The 14,541-nt window shown below is 38.9% G+C and overlaps 1 long non-coding RNA gene across 1 annotated transcript in view; it reads left to right on the top strand.

Annotated features, from left to right (window-relative positions):
* LOC115412326 (uncharacterized) overlaps positions 1-14,541 on the top strand; it is a 161,018-nt gene that overhangs the window by 132,780 nt on the left and 13,697 nt on the right. Inside the window, exon 2 of the long non-coding RNA XR_003934332.1 lies at positions 5,908-6,094. This is a non-coding gene — a long non-coding RNA (uncharacterized LOC115412326). The remainder of the gene's footprint in view (positions 1-5,907; positions 6,095-14,541) is intronic.

Raw genomic sequence — 14,541 nt, 5'->3', positions numbered from 1 at the left:
CACCCACTGGCGTCCTCTAATGAGACCAGACACACCACAGATTACAGGAGACACCTTTAATAGATCGTCTTCCTCCGCTGCTGAAGTCTTTCTCTGACCACATGGCTTTGGATTTGTCTGTCTGAGCTTGTTTAAAGACATTCACACTTTGAGCTCGAGGGCACTCTCAAGCTCAACATCCCAATTTTAGTGAAGCAGAGTTGAGACCAAGTCATCTGCTCCTGGTACACATTTACATTTTTCTTCTTAACCCATAAAGACCCAGTGCTACTTTTATGGCAGTGAATTTTGCTCTCTATTTAATCTTTCTTAAGTGATTTATCATCATTTATTATAATATTATCCCATATATTTTGCTTGTTTTTTTTTTTTTGTTTTTTTACTGTAAACCATATCTTTTCCTATGTTTAGTTTTAAATATTAATATAATATATCATTAAGGAAGCAAAAGTAATGTGTTATGTGTATAAATGTGAGATGGGGGTGGGATTTGCTAAGTTTTCTTCTTCCCACTCCTTTTGAGCAATACATATTGAATTTATTTTATTAATACTAGTGTACATTGTAATTGCTATATTGTCTTGATCACCTTTATTTATTAATGTATTTGCTCTGTTATTAGTTCCTTGTACACTTAAAAATGTTCATTTTTTTCTTCTGCTCTAAACAAATAAATGAACTAAAATGAAAATGAAGGAATATTCATGAAAACTCAGAGTTAATTCAAAGGTTATTATATCAAAACAGAGAAAACTGAAGAAAAAGTGAGTTTGTCGGCAAATACATCATGAACTGAATATAAGCCAAGTGTCTCCATATAGAGTAAATGTTTTTTTTTACTGGTGAATCAATGTTATAGAAAATGCCATTTCCACTTTGGTTACACAGCCTCTGAACGTACAAATGGGTCATATCTGATGACAATGACAAGATGACAAATTGCATTTTACCCCAATTATTTACATGTATTAATAGGTTTACTGGATCGATAGGTATTAAACATTTTAGATCTGTAGATGCTTTTGGTCAAAAGTGGCATTTTGGGTCTTTAGGGGTTAAACATATAATCATAGTCGTCGGGTCAAAATATTTTTCGATTAATCTGCATCGACCTTTACTTCCATGCATGAATTTCTAAAACCAAGATATGAAACTAGTCAAACATTCTGCTCAGACATCACTATAAACACCTATACTTTTATTAGTTTGAGGCCTATTTGTTGCATCTATTTGGATTTCATAGCGTTACCAGAAAAAAACTGATAAACCTGATTTCTAATTTTAAACCAAACAGGATTTATTATACCGTCGCAGGAAAAATTATTAGACCATCAAAAGTCATCAAAAACAATGGTTATGCAATCAAGTACTGACTCCTGTGTGTATCATGTGACTAAAACAGACAGAAAAGAAAACATGGAATGTCTAAAAGCACTGTTTTTGTCAGTACAATGCCATAGATATTGATGTAAGAACTGAAGGGATTTTGGTTATTATCAAGAAAACCATGGAAAATGTCTAGATATCAGCTCTGAAATTAAACTCTTATGAGCTATTTTTGTTGTTATCATTATGTTTGTCCAAATAAATGTACCTTTAGTTGTACCAGGCATTAAAATGAACAAGAAACTGAAGAAAACAAGGGTGGTCTAATAATTTTTTCTGTGACAGTATGTAATGCTATTATCATCTACAAATCCAATTTGTTTTCGTACTTGTTTCATTTACATTTGACAAATATGTAACGGGTTGAGTTTATTGGTTTGTGTAAAAACTATGTGATGCATATGGATGGACATTTTAAAAACAGGTAGAATGCATAAAATGTGTTTGAGTGAAGGAGAGTGCTTTTACACACCAATTTAACGTATGTACGTGGATATATGTGTGTGTTTACGTATTATACTTAGTGTTATATATCCTGTTTCATGCGACATGCCAGTGTGAAAGGACCCTGACATCGTGTTTGGCAATCTTAAGGCCAGAAACTATGAAGCTTCTGGCCAGGGAACTTGAAACACACTGTATTTCAAGGGAAAAAAGCAAACTTGGCATTCACCACATTCTCCACCAGCTCCTTTAAAGCCACGGTTGTCAGGACATGTTACTCTCTCGCTAACTTTTTACAAGATGTGGCAGTGCGCTTTTCTGAGACGCAGACCTTGACAACCTTATCTAAAAGGTCTCTTAAGTGCCTGGCTTTAGCGAGTGACTTACAGGCGGTTTTATAAACACACATTAAAACAAGCTGGAGGCCGATCTGAGAATGGAAGAGGGTTATTGTAAGCCTTACAACGGCATTCTCATTCCCACCACCACGGGTTTGCATAAGCCCCTTAATGATAATGCGCCGTACAGTCTGACCCTCATGCTTGCCTCCTTGACTGACAAAGTCACTCATACCAGCGGATTAGTAAAGTGCACAGGGGCCCTCCGCTCCTAAATGGCAGCAGTTGGAGGTAATGTGCCCGGAGTGGACAAGCCGCAGCATGTACAGCTATAGCTTCCACCTCCCTCCATCTCGTCCTCCGTCCCTTTCATGCCTGATACATCTCTCCATCCGTCTGTTCTTCCCGTCCTCCCTCCTCTCTCACCCACTTGCTACATCTGTGTTGAGTACTCTGAATCAGGTGGGAGGCTTAGCTTCCCCCTGCAGCAACAAGAATGTCAAGTTAATCTTCAGGTGGCTGGTACACACACCGGCCCCTTCCCAGAGCTGATTGCTGACCTCTCCAGTTAATACAAGTAGGGCTAAAAAAACACAACACCGCTGAAGACCTAATGCATAAAACATAATTCTAAAATAGTTGCATGCTTCTCCCACTCTCACTGCCTAAACCTGCTTCTGGAAGGACTTTCAAATGCTTAAGAACAGCAAAGTCCCAGTTCTCCCAGTTAACACACCTCCTTGTTTTATATCCGTCACAGCTAAGATGCACACTGGTCTGCAGTGGAAAGTAACTGCTCAAATACTGGTATGTGATTGAAGGGTTGGGGTTGTGTCATGTCATGTGTTTAGAGTTGATGGGGTTTTTTGTGTTCTTGTGGCTGTACGGAAATGTGAAAGCATTTTTCCTGTGAAGAACAAATAAACATCCATCCATCCATCCATCCATCTGGGCAGCCATTCAAGAAGTGTAACATAACTTCATAATACTAGCGGCATTGTACCCGTGGTGCTGTTGTACGATAGCATGATAAGTACAAGTTGTCTGCCACCACTATCCATTTGTAAACTACTATTTAATCATGCATTGTGCAGGTAATAATTTGAGGCAACATGCAAGGCATGAAGGGAAGAGCACGTATTTGTTTGGCCTGTCAAACATGATTAAATTCATACAGCGGTAGTGAACCGCAGCCTTTACATTGTAGCATCGTCTGCTAGCAATAGAAATTTCATGAACGGCAGCATAACCACCAGTGTTGGGCAAATTACTTCTAAAAAGTAAGTGGTTATAGTTACTAATTACTTTTCCAAAAAAAGTAATAGAATTAGTAACGGAATTCATAAATGTAATTAGTTACCAGGGAAAGTAATTATTGCGTTACTTTTTTGGAAAACCTTCAAATATGTAAAAGGAAACAGATTTTTGAGCATGTTTCATGGCCCGTGGCATAGAGTAGAACAGCCGACAGGTACGTCATACCATAACTGTGGTGAGGCTGGGGTCCACCAGGGCCTGGCTTTTCCACCACATGAATGCATATCTGCATTTATAGGAAGCAGATGGTCCTCCAGTTAATCCCACATCTCCATTTTTTTCTGTCGCTCCTCCTGGATACAGTGGTAATAATAATAATAATGGATTAGATTTATATAGCACTTTTCTATGAATGCATACTCAAAGCGCACACAGTGGATCCATTATTCATTCACTCTCACATTCTCCCTCTGGTGGTGGTAAACTACATTTGTAACCACAGCTGCCCTGGGGCAGACTGACGGAATCGTGGCTGCCAATTTGCGCCTATGGCCCCTCCGACCACCACCGAACATTCACACGCATTCATACACCAGTGTAAGTAGCAGCACTGGAGGCAAGGAGGGTGAAGTGTCTTGCCCAAGGACACAACAGCGCATGGACAGAGCGGGATTCGAACCGCCAACCCTTCAGTTATTTGACAACCCACTCTACCATCTGAGCCATGGCCACCACCTTCAGTAAATGTCTTCAGTCCAGTCAGTCGAACTGTCACTGATAATTCCTCCCCTAAATGAGCTGCGCGTGTAGCTGCGTTCAAGTGAATGGGGTGTGCTGGGACAACTCAAACTCAGAGATGTCATTATTCGTTCAGGTGAAGGCAGCGTGGACAATTCAGAGTCATGTTACACACAGGTGAAGCATGAAGGCAGTGTGGGTAATTTGAATATGAGAACGGCACGTAAACGAATCACTCACAACGAATCGGTTCTCATTGTTCACTTAAAAGAGCCGTTCAAAAGACTCGACTCGTCCACGAACGTCACATCTCTCGTGCCTGGCTGAGCGAGCCAGGATGGATAAAATCGCCCAGAATACCTCACAACATTTAAATACGGACATAAAATTGTGCCTAGTAGATAGTCAGGTAATGTTTCTATTCATTTGGTGAGTTTGGTGGCGATCGGGCCTGTGAAGGCTGAGGAAAACCCGTACAAACGCCCTCCTGTGCTGCAACAACGATCGGATATCGATGGGACATGGGGCGGGATCAAAACGTGCATTATATAGTAGGATTAATTTCAGGCTTTAAAATAAATACCCACAGATTTTCATTATGACCTGAAATAACTTGTTTTAAAGACATTCAGTCCTTTATTTCCCTTTCCTTGAATGAGCACAAATTTAGTCATATACAGGGTGGGGAAGCAAAATTTACAATATTTTGAGGCAGGGATTGAAAGACAGTGTATGACCAATTAGTTTATTGAAAGTGAGAATGAGAATTTATTTGCCACAAGGAAATTTACATAATAGAAAATGTTTTTATTCTATGTGTCCTTCTTTCTCAATAACTGCCTTCACACGCTTCCTGAAACTTGTGTAAGTGTTCCTCAAATATTCGGGTGACAACTTCTTCCATTCTTCTTTAATAGTATCTTCCAGACTTTCTCGTAATAGTTTTGCTCATAGTCATTCTCTTCTTTCCATTATAAACAGTCTTTATGGACACTCCAACTATTTTTGAAATCTGATGATTTTGAATTCCTGATTACTCATATGGGCAAAAGTTTCTGAAAAGGTATGGATAATAGTGTTAGGTATGATTATGACATCAATATATGTTTGGTTTCAAAACAATTGACGTAGTGCCTGCTGAGAAAAAAACAACTAAATGTTCATTGTAAATTTTGCTTCCCCACCCTGTATATAAAAAAACAAAACAAAAACAGCTTTTAATTTAAAACAACAGATAAACACCATCTGATTTGATGTTAGCTGTTGGCAGCATATTCACCAATTCTGATGTTCAGTCAGCGTGTTGATGCATGCCTTGTGTTTCTACGTAAAATTAGCATTGATCATACAGTAACAAAACTACAAAATGAAACGGAAATTAAATCAGTGCTAATGCTGTTGTGTGTCATCACATGGTGTTTGGGCTGACATGGTATCTTCTCTTCAAATTATATATGAAAAAAAAAAAAAAGAAAAGCTAGAAATTATTGTAAGATGTAGCTGAAGAACATTATACAAAATACAAAATGTTATGTTTACTGCACCAAATTAATTAATGTTAAGCTGCATCTTATGTCTTTTTCTGATTTTTAATAACACCACCTTTAACAAAAATCACAATACAGTAGTGTCCTTGTTATTGTATTGGTGGGAAATTTGTCGTTCCCAAATACTTCAAGGAAAGCAATAATGTTTTTGTTGCTTATTCAAGGTGAACATTTTCATTTATTCTGTCCTCCCACAGGTTGAAGCATATGGTCAACTACACATCAGCCCCACAGGAGATAGGAGGAATTCCTGCCTTGGTCAAGGACGCTTCATCGAGTTAGTGATTATGTAACACCTGCCTAGTTGACAGATTGGTCTCTTTAACCTCAAGGACCTCCGTGAGCATTGATGCACACTGTTCGTCTCAACTTTAAGACTGGAAGGTGAGTAGAGTGGATGTGGGAGTTGAAATGGTTTAGAGGTTTTATACGCTTTATACGAGAACAAGCCCATTCTGATGAAGTTTCCATCACTCATGCAATATTACATCAGTGGGTAGTCAGAGAGTGAAATCAGATCGCATGCACAGACTTTATACAGTCATTGCAATGGAAATCTATTAATACACTATCATCAGGTGTGATTAAGCCCCAGCCGTCTACATTAAATACGTCCGGTTAACACCAAACAGGGCACACCTGTGTCTTGTGTCAGTTCTGTGTGTTTCATAGTTTAGCCTTATAAGGGCTGCTTGTCTCGTGGCCTTGTTCTTACCAGACACAAGGTCCGGCCGACCTCATGCATGTGTAAGTTATGAAATGACTGTCTGAGTTGTCAGCAGGGGTTTAATTGTTTCATACCCCTCCCTTTCCCCTCTGGGTACTCTTTGCTCAAGTAAGTAGTTTCCACATTTTAACCTCATTCGCTCCATTATGTATGTGTGTGTGTGTGTGTGTGTGTGTGGGTGTTTATGTCTGTGTCTGAGGCCTTGCCTTAACCAGCTGCTTCCACAGATGAGGTGGAGCATTTGTACACTGACTCACTCATTCACAAACACCAGGACTTACTTACACATTGTAGATTGTCTGCCTTCGGGATTACAACTGGCTGTCTTCTTTGAATCATCTAAAGCAGTGTTTCGCAAACTATTTTTCCTCAGGACACACATTTTAACAACGGCTAAACATCACAAAACAATTCATATTAGGCCTTAGCAATAAATCCTAAGAAAAATGAATGTGTGTACTAATAAACATTCCTGACTATAATATTTTACAGTTATTTCTACATCTCCTTCTAATATCTTGGGGATACTATCATTTCAGACGGATACAGTTTATAAGCCACAGCAATAGAGAAATATGGTTAGTTAGACATGTTTAGGTCATGTATTGTAGGCATTGTAATGTACAGGGTGGGGAAGCAAAATTTACAATGAACATTTAGTTGTTTTTTCTCAGCAGGCACTACGTCAATTGTTTTGAAACCAAACATATATTGATGTCATAATCATACCTAACACTATTATCCATACCTTTTCAGAAACTTTTGCCCATATGAGTAATCAGGAATTCAAAATCATCAGATTTCAAAAATAGTTGGAGTGTCCATAAAGACTGTTTATAATGTAAAGAAGAGAATGACTATGAGCAAAACTATTACGAGAAAGTCTGGAAGATACTATTAAAGAAGAATGGGAGAAGTTGTCACCCGAATATTTGAGGAACACTTGCGCAAGTTTCAGGAAGCGTGTGAAGGCAGTTATTGAGAAAGAAGGAGGACACATAGAATAAAAACATTTTCTATTATGTAAATTTTCTTGTGGCAAATAAATTCTCATGACTTTCAATAAACTAATTGGTCATACACTGTCTTTCAATCCCTGCCTCAAAATATTGTAAATTTTGCTTCCCCACCCTGTAGGTACAATAGGTAAAGTCACAAGGCTCTGTGTTTTTCCCTGTCATCAGTAAAACAACATGGGCTAGCCTTTCTGATAAGACTCAATGTACAATTATCAGAACTAGTGCTGCAACAGCAAATCAATTAAACTGATCCAAATCGATTCTTTAAATAGCTGGCAACGAATTCAGCATTTGATTCGTTGGGTCTTGAGCACGTTACAGAGGAAAACACAGAGGAGCATGGCTGAGGCTTCAGATGCCTGGCAGCCCCGTTTAGCCAAAATGTAGTACACCGTTTTTCTAACAAAACTTGAATATGGAGAAAAAAATGGCCAAAATCCCCTGGTGCAGTACGTTTTTCAGGCAAATGGGGCTGCAGTGGCCACCAGGAACATAATGTAAACCTAGCTTAAGATAGCCTATGTGTCCTGATTACTATAGCCCGCTAGCTAGTTAGACACTATCTTCGTAATTATAATGTTTTCATCCATCTCCGTTTATCAGGCCAGGGCCCAGTGGAGCCCTGGGTGGCCTGAGGGTATAGGCAAGAAGTTGTGAAAATTTCATGTAAGCTCTGAAGTAAAAGAGAGGCATAGAAGTCGGGGGTCGGACGTACAAAGTTAAGTTTCATTTTCGGTTTCACGGTAGTTACAGTAGTTGGGCACTTATAGAACGCACCCCCACGTATATACCTCCCCCCGTTTTCTTTTGTGTTTATCAGATGAATGGATTAGTTATTAAAATAATCTACACATTAATCGATTATTAAAATCATCGTTAGTTGCAGCCCTAATCAGAACATTAACAAGTTTTCACATTTTCTATTTTTTTTTTTTTTTCCTACAAAAGTTTAACAACCAGTTTAAAATCTCCCATGTACTGTAACCCAATCTTTGAGAATCAATGAGTTTATAAAGAGTTATTTGTCATGTATCAATCTAGAACACAGGTGTCAAACATGTGGCCCGGGGGCCAAAACCGGCCCGCTAAAGGGTCCAATTTGGCCCCTGGGATGAATTTGTGAAATGCAGAAATTACACTGACGATATTAACAGTCAAGGATGTTCGAATCATTTTAGGTCAATTCAATCTCAAGTGGGTCAGAACCGGTAAAATACTATCATAATAACCTATAAATTATAATGAAAACTACAAATTTTTCTCTTTGTTGTGTAAAAAAAGTAAAATTACACAAAAATGTTTCCATTTACAGACTAGCCTTTTACAAAAAATGTGAATAACCTGAAAATTCTTAAGAAAAATAAGTATAATATTAACAATGTTACACCTCATTTTATCATTTATACATGTGCATCACGACTTACAGATCACAGTGGATCTACAAATATACAAAACATTTAATAACAGGCAGAATATTGGTACAATTCCACATACTTCATATTTGTTTATGTTATGTTCAAGTACGGTTCGTAGATGTAAACATTTTTATTACGGAATTTGACTTTTTTTTCACTCAAAAACATAGAAAAAACTTTGGAGATGACATTATTTATCAGTTCTTATCCTATTATTTATATTATTTTACTGGTCCGGCCCACTTTAGATCATATTAGGCTGAATGTGGCCCCTGAACTAAAATGAGTTTGACACCCCTGATCTAGAAAACCCTCTTTGAAAGGTAATTGATCAAAGTCATTTCTAGGGTCAACTTCAGAGGCCTGAGACATCCATCCTAACTTGTATGAAGCTTTCATGTTTTATACATGTCTTCATGAAAGCAGCTTTTGTGGTTTTTGTGTTCAGGCATGTGATTCAAATGACTTGTGATAAGACTCCGTTTGGAATATTTATGTTTACAATGACACAGAGCTTGACTTGGATTAGGTTTTAATCAGATTTGAGTTGTGCCTTCACCAGACATGGACTTGACATACTTAAGGCTAGCTCTGGTTCAGGAGGTTGAATGGGTGGTCCACAGATTGGACAGTTGGAGGTTTGGTCCCATGTCAAAGAAGCCTTTTCTCTCTTTGTTTTCGGATGTATATTGGCTATGTTTCTAATACACAAATGAAAAGGGGTGTTGGTTTTGTTGTTCTACTTAACTTTATTACCTCTGCCAAGGAGGTTATGTTTTTGCCAGGGTTTGTTTGTTTGTCTGTCTGTTTGTTTGTTTGTTTGTTTGTTTGTTTGTTTCTTTGTCTGTCCGTTAGTGTGCAACATAACTCAAAAAGTTTAAGGACAGATTTGGATGAAATTTTCAGGGTTTGTTGGAAATGGGATAAGGAAGAAATGATTAAATTTTGGTGGTGATCGGGGGTGGGGGGGCCCATGGGGGGGGGGGGGGGGGGGGGGGGGGGGGGGGGGGGGGGGCACTGATCGTTAGTGTGCAACATAACTCAAAAAGTTATGGACAGATTTGGATGAAATTTTCAGGGTTTGTTGGAAGTGGGATAAGGAAGAAATGATTAAATTTTGGTGGTGATCGGGGGTGGGGGGGCCCACGGGGGGGGCCACTGATCAGCCTTGGCAGAGGTCTGCGCTCTCCGAGTGCTTCTAGTTCAAGGATATATTGATGTTTAACAAACTGTTAAAATCTGTATGTTCTTGAATGATTTGTGAGTTGAATGATTTGTAAAACTTGAACTGTTCCTTTGGCCTTGACCTCACTCGTCCTCAGCGATGTCCTCACCTGACCTGAGACTTAACTGTAATGTTGTCTGTAATGATACGACTCAGATAAGTTGTGACTCAGATGGTCTGAGGTTTGACCTGACTTGGATGAGTTGACACTTTTAATGACAATTTCAGCCTTTTCTCAAGGTTTCCAGGATGCTTGCTTAAGTGTTGTTTTTCAGTCAGGGTCGTGGGGTTTGTTGTAAATAAAAAAACAACTGTCTTTTGCGTATAATATTTCATTGTTATCGTTCTAACATAAAAAAAGAACACATAAATGCTTCACATTGCACTCAATCATTGCTAAAGAGATGTTGAAAGTTGATGTGGTTTAAATGATGTTCTCGTGGAATCCTTCACATTTTTGTGTGACATGATAAAAATATAAATCACATTGCTTAACCTTTTTTACAACCACCCTTTTCATGGAACCCTAATCCTAAATTGAAATTTCATGGAACTACAATTTCTATTCGGCTTATAACAGATGTGTATTAAACATTAAACTCCATGTAAAAGGAAACATCTTGTAGGTATATTTTCACAAACTCAACTACATAAATTGAAATGTGGCTCAAATGTAACCGTAACACTAAACTGGACAGTAGTAACCTGACACTGTAGTGAAGGGATCTGAACTGTAGTTTAACATGACCATGAGTGACAGCACAGTTTGGCTTAGACAGTCAAAAAAAAGTGTTGCATTTAAGACCGCTGGCAAAACAAGGTTAATTTATTTCATTTTGATTTGAAGGTTTCACTCATTTGTAATGTTGTTATTTGAGTATGCTGTATTTAGAGTTACTACCAGTACAAAGTGCAAGCCTAATTGACTAGTTTCCTGTGTAGGCTATACGGTGGACAGTGAACGCATCTCTCAATTCACAATTCGCAACACCCAAAGTCAGCTTTTTCCTCTTTTCCTTCCATGTTTGTTTTGGTACAAGCAGGCTCTGGTCAGATTCAGTCGTCCACCAGTTTCCAGTTACTGAGAGGACTGACTCAGTCATTAGGTTTACGCTTTGTGACTGTGTGAAACCCTTTTGGTCGTCCTCGTATTTGTTAATTTAGTCAGTTTTGGTTTTGTTATATGTATTAACAGATTAAGTTTGTTATTACTTTCCTTTGACCATATATATTAAAGATCGGTCACTGCCTCTGTGCTACAGACACTCATCTTTCTCTGTGTGGTGTTTTTCCTCCTTTTTACCCTTGGCCACACTAGCCGCAGGGTATTGTCATCAGTTGGTTGTCCATCCGTCTGTCTGTCCGTCTGTCTGTCCGTCTGTCTATGTCTGTTCAAAAACTTTGACATGCACCACTGGTTCTCAACCGCAGGAGGGAGCAGATAGTCAACAACAATTATAAGTTGAGGGGAGCTCACTTTCACTTTCTCACAGCTTTAGCGAAACGTCCTCCACATACAGGTCCATCACGTTACTTGTGCAATTGTGTATTGAGGTCCAGATTGAAGATGGATTTAGGTTCATGAGCAAGGGGGTTGGCATCCAGCACATCATCCGTCCGTCTGTATGTGCAAAACCTTCGGCATGGACTGAAGACCGAGGGTTTTCAAGTGCTCACACATTATGTTTTGGAAAAGAATTAGTTTGAAAGTTCAAGCCATCCAAAAACTAAAACACCTACTACTTACACCCTAGAAATGGATCATACTATCGTTAAACAACCACCTACAGTTTTATTGATGAAGTTTGGCTCAAAAGAACACAGTACTAAGGGAACATTTTCAGTCTGAACCAAGGTAAATTTTTTCATCTAATATTTAAGGTTCATCTACTTCCCACTCTGCAATTTTGGGAAGCAACTACTACATCCTGCCGTCATCGTGGATGTGTGCTGTACAATTATGTTGTTAGAACTTTCAGTTTCTTTTTCTTTCATGTGTTTTCTGTCTTTTTTTCACTGGCAATGATAGCCTTGCCTAACTTCTTGTAACTGGTCCGGAAGTTTGAGCCATCTAAGAAGTGGTTTCACACTAGAAATAAACAAAAACAAGGTTCTGTTTGATTCACACTGGGGCTCCCTTTCTTTTGGTCGGACAAAAGGCCATGTCTTTGGTTCTCTCACCAGGGTCTAAGGGGCGTTTCACATCTGGAATTAAAAAGTCAGGTAGGTGTTACTATCGCAGTGAAAACCTTGAATTCAAGGAGTTTGGGTTTTGGTGTGTGTGTTTTTTTTTTTGTTTTTTTTTTACCTGAACAGGTGAAACTTTAGGAGAAAAACTCTCAGAAGTTTGCATTCCATATGAGGTCACCATGTGATCTGCAACAAAGAGGGTGTTAACTTACTGCTGCTGCTTAATATGTTGATGATACCCCTTGTGTGGATTTTCTGTTAAATCCCTGTGGCTTTACTACCGCTTGGTTAGACTTAAACACAACCCTTCCCTGTTATTGCAAGGGATTCTCTATGAAGCCAACCCAGATTGAGCTACAGTTACCACTGATCCCGCTGGTGTTGGGAAAGCATGCAAAGCATCTGGGTCTGTCCCTGTGAGAGCCCTATTACTCATGGTCGATAATCCTGCTGGTCCTATAAGAAACATCCAGACGAAACACACCCAGAAAACAGAAGGAAAGAAACGAGAGGATAAGAGGAGACAGGACACAAGGAGTCAGGGGAGGACATGAGAAAGAAGAGGAGAGAGTAATAGGAGGCAGGGGAGAAGAACAGGAGATGAAACTGTGATAGAACCAGAAAGTAAAAGAGCCAGAAGCTGAGCTCTGACAAGCTAAAGCCCTTGGCTGGTCTGTTTATTTTGTTTCTGCGATTTCTCAGTCAACACTCAAGAGAAAAATGTACTTTGTGCTGAATAAATCTTGAAGAGGTGACAAGAGATGTATGTCGTTAAATGGAGAGATTAGATGTAATATCAGCCAAAAGCAATAGCAAGGTATTCAGTCTGCTTACTTCACAGGACCAGGGACGTAAAGAGAAAAGCCACCAAAAACCACCAGTCCTCCAACCTGAGCAACCAATAAAAGTTGGCTGTGTCCTGGAGCACAACTCTTCTTCTTCAGTACAACAAATTATGGTACAAAATTGGCATGTTAGGATTAGGGAAAGATCGGATTAAGGTTAATTTACTGTGACCATCGTGTTAACAGTAATGTCACTGACTTTAGCTGACAGTTGACTTTGGTTTGAAAGAGGAGATGATCAAGGCTGGAGCCCAACCTCCTCATTACATGGACCTTTTTCTTTATATTTACATCTGACTTTGTCTCACTTAAGTTTGTCACGTGGTTAATTACTAGGAGGTCGATTCTGAACGTGATGTGGAGATGATGACTGTTCAGGCCTAGTCAGACTGTTGTGTGTATGTGTGTGTAAAGATTCTAGTCTTAAGGCTAAAGATCCAGTCGAAGTAATTGGAAAATATGTTAAGTGTCATTCCCTCAGCGTTTAGCCTGTCTCATTATTGAACTACTAGCGCATGCTGCCTCATGTATTTTTTTTTTTTATGTGGCACACAAACTTGCTAGAAATGTATGAATAATTCCCCTTGTCATCAGTCCTTATTTACAGTTTTTATCTGTTTATGATTGTATTGCACAAGTTCACTTGCCTTCATAATCCCTTTGTAGACTTTACCGTCTATATTAAACACATCTTTCAATTTAGGATCTCACCCAAACTCTGCATTTCCCTAATTTTTGTCCATGTTTGTCTGGTACAAGAACTGCCAATAGATGACTGACAGTTCTGATGAGATTTTGTTGCTCACTCACAGAAAATCCAGTTGTTATTCATCAGTAACAGTGTAGACTGACTCAGTTATTGGTTTTGAGCTTTTTAATGTCGCATAAGTCATTAGGCCATCCTCAGATATGTGTTTGTGACACATGTGGGTGGAGGAAAAAGAATTTAAAGATGTATTTTTAATGTCAGAAGCTCCTCGTTCAAACCCAATACTCAACTAGTTTGACCGTATATGTTAAACTATATGTATTAAAAGGTTGACCATGGTTTAGTTTTTTCTTGAAGAGAGGTGATCAACACACGCATCCAAAAAATGAGAGGTGTGCAAGATCCAAAAAAAATATGAAAAAATAAAAGAAGGTCCGCACAACCTGTGAGCTCCCAGAAAGTTTTTTGGACAAAATGGTGACGTTTTGGGCCAAGGCCCTTCATCAGACTTAGTTTTTTTTTGGTAGTCCCTCTTCTTGCTTTGGAGAAGAATTGGTCTGAAAGTCCATGTCATCCTCTTTACCCTCTAGAAATGGACTGGACTATGGTTCTTTTGATCCAAACCAGTTTTTGTCATATTCAGGTTCAACTGTTTGGTCTGAAGCTTGGATCAGGGGAGGTTTCACACCTGCAGTTGGGCT

Source organism: Sphaeramia orbicularis, chromosome 21, assembly GCF_902148855.1.
Source record: "Sphaeramia orbicularis chromosome 21, fSphaOr1.1, whole genome shotgun sequence".
NCBI lineage: Eukaryota > Metazoa > Chordata > Actinopteri > Kurtiformes > Apogonidae > Sphaeramia > Sphaeramia orbicularis.
The sequence above is the reverse complement of the archived record's forward strand: the minus strand, read 5'-3'. Positions and strand labels throughout refer to the sequence as shown.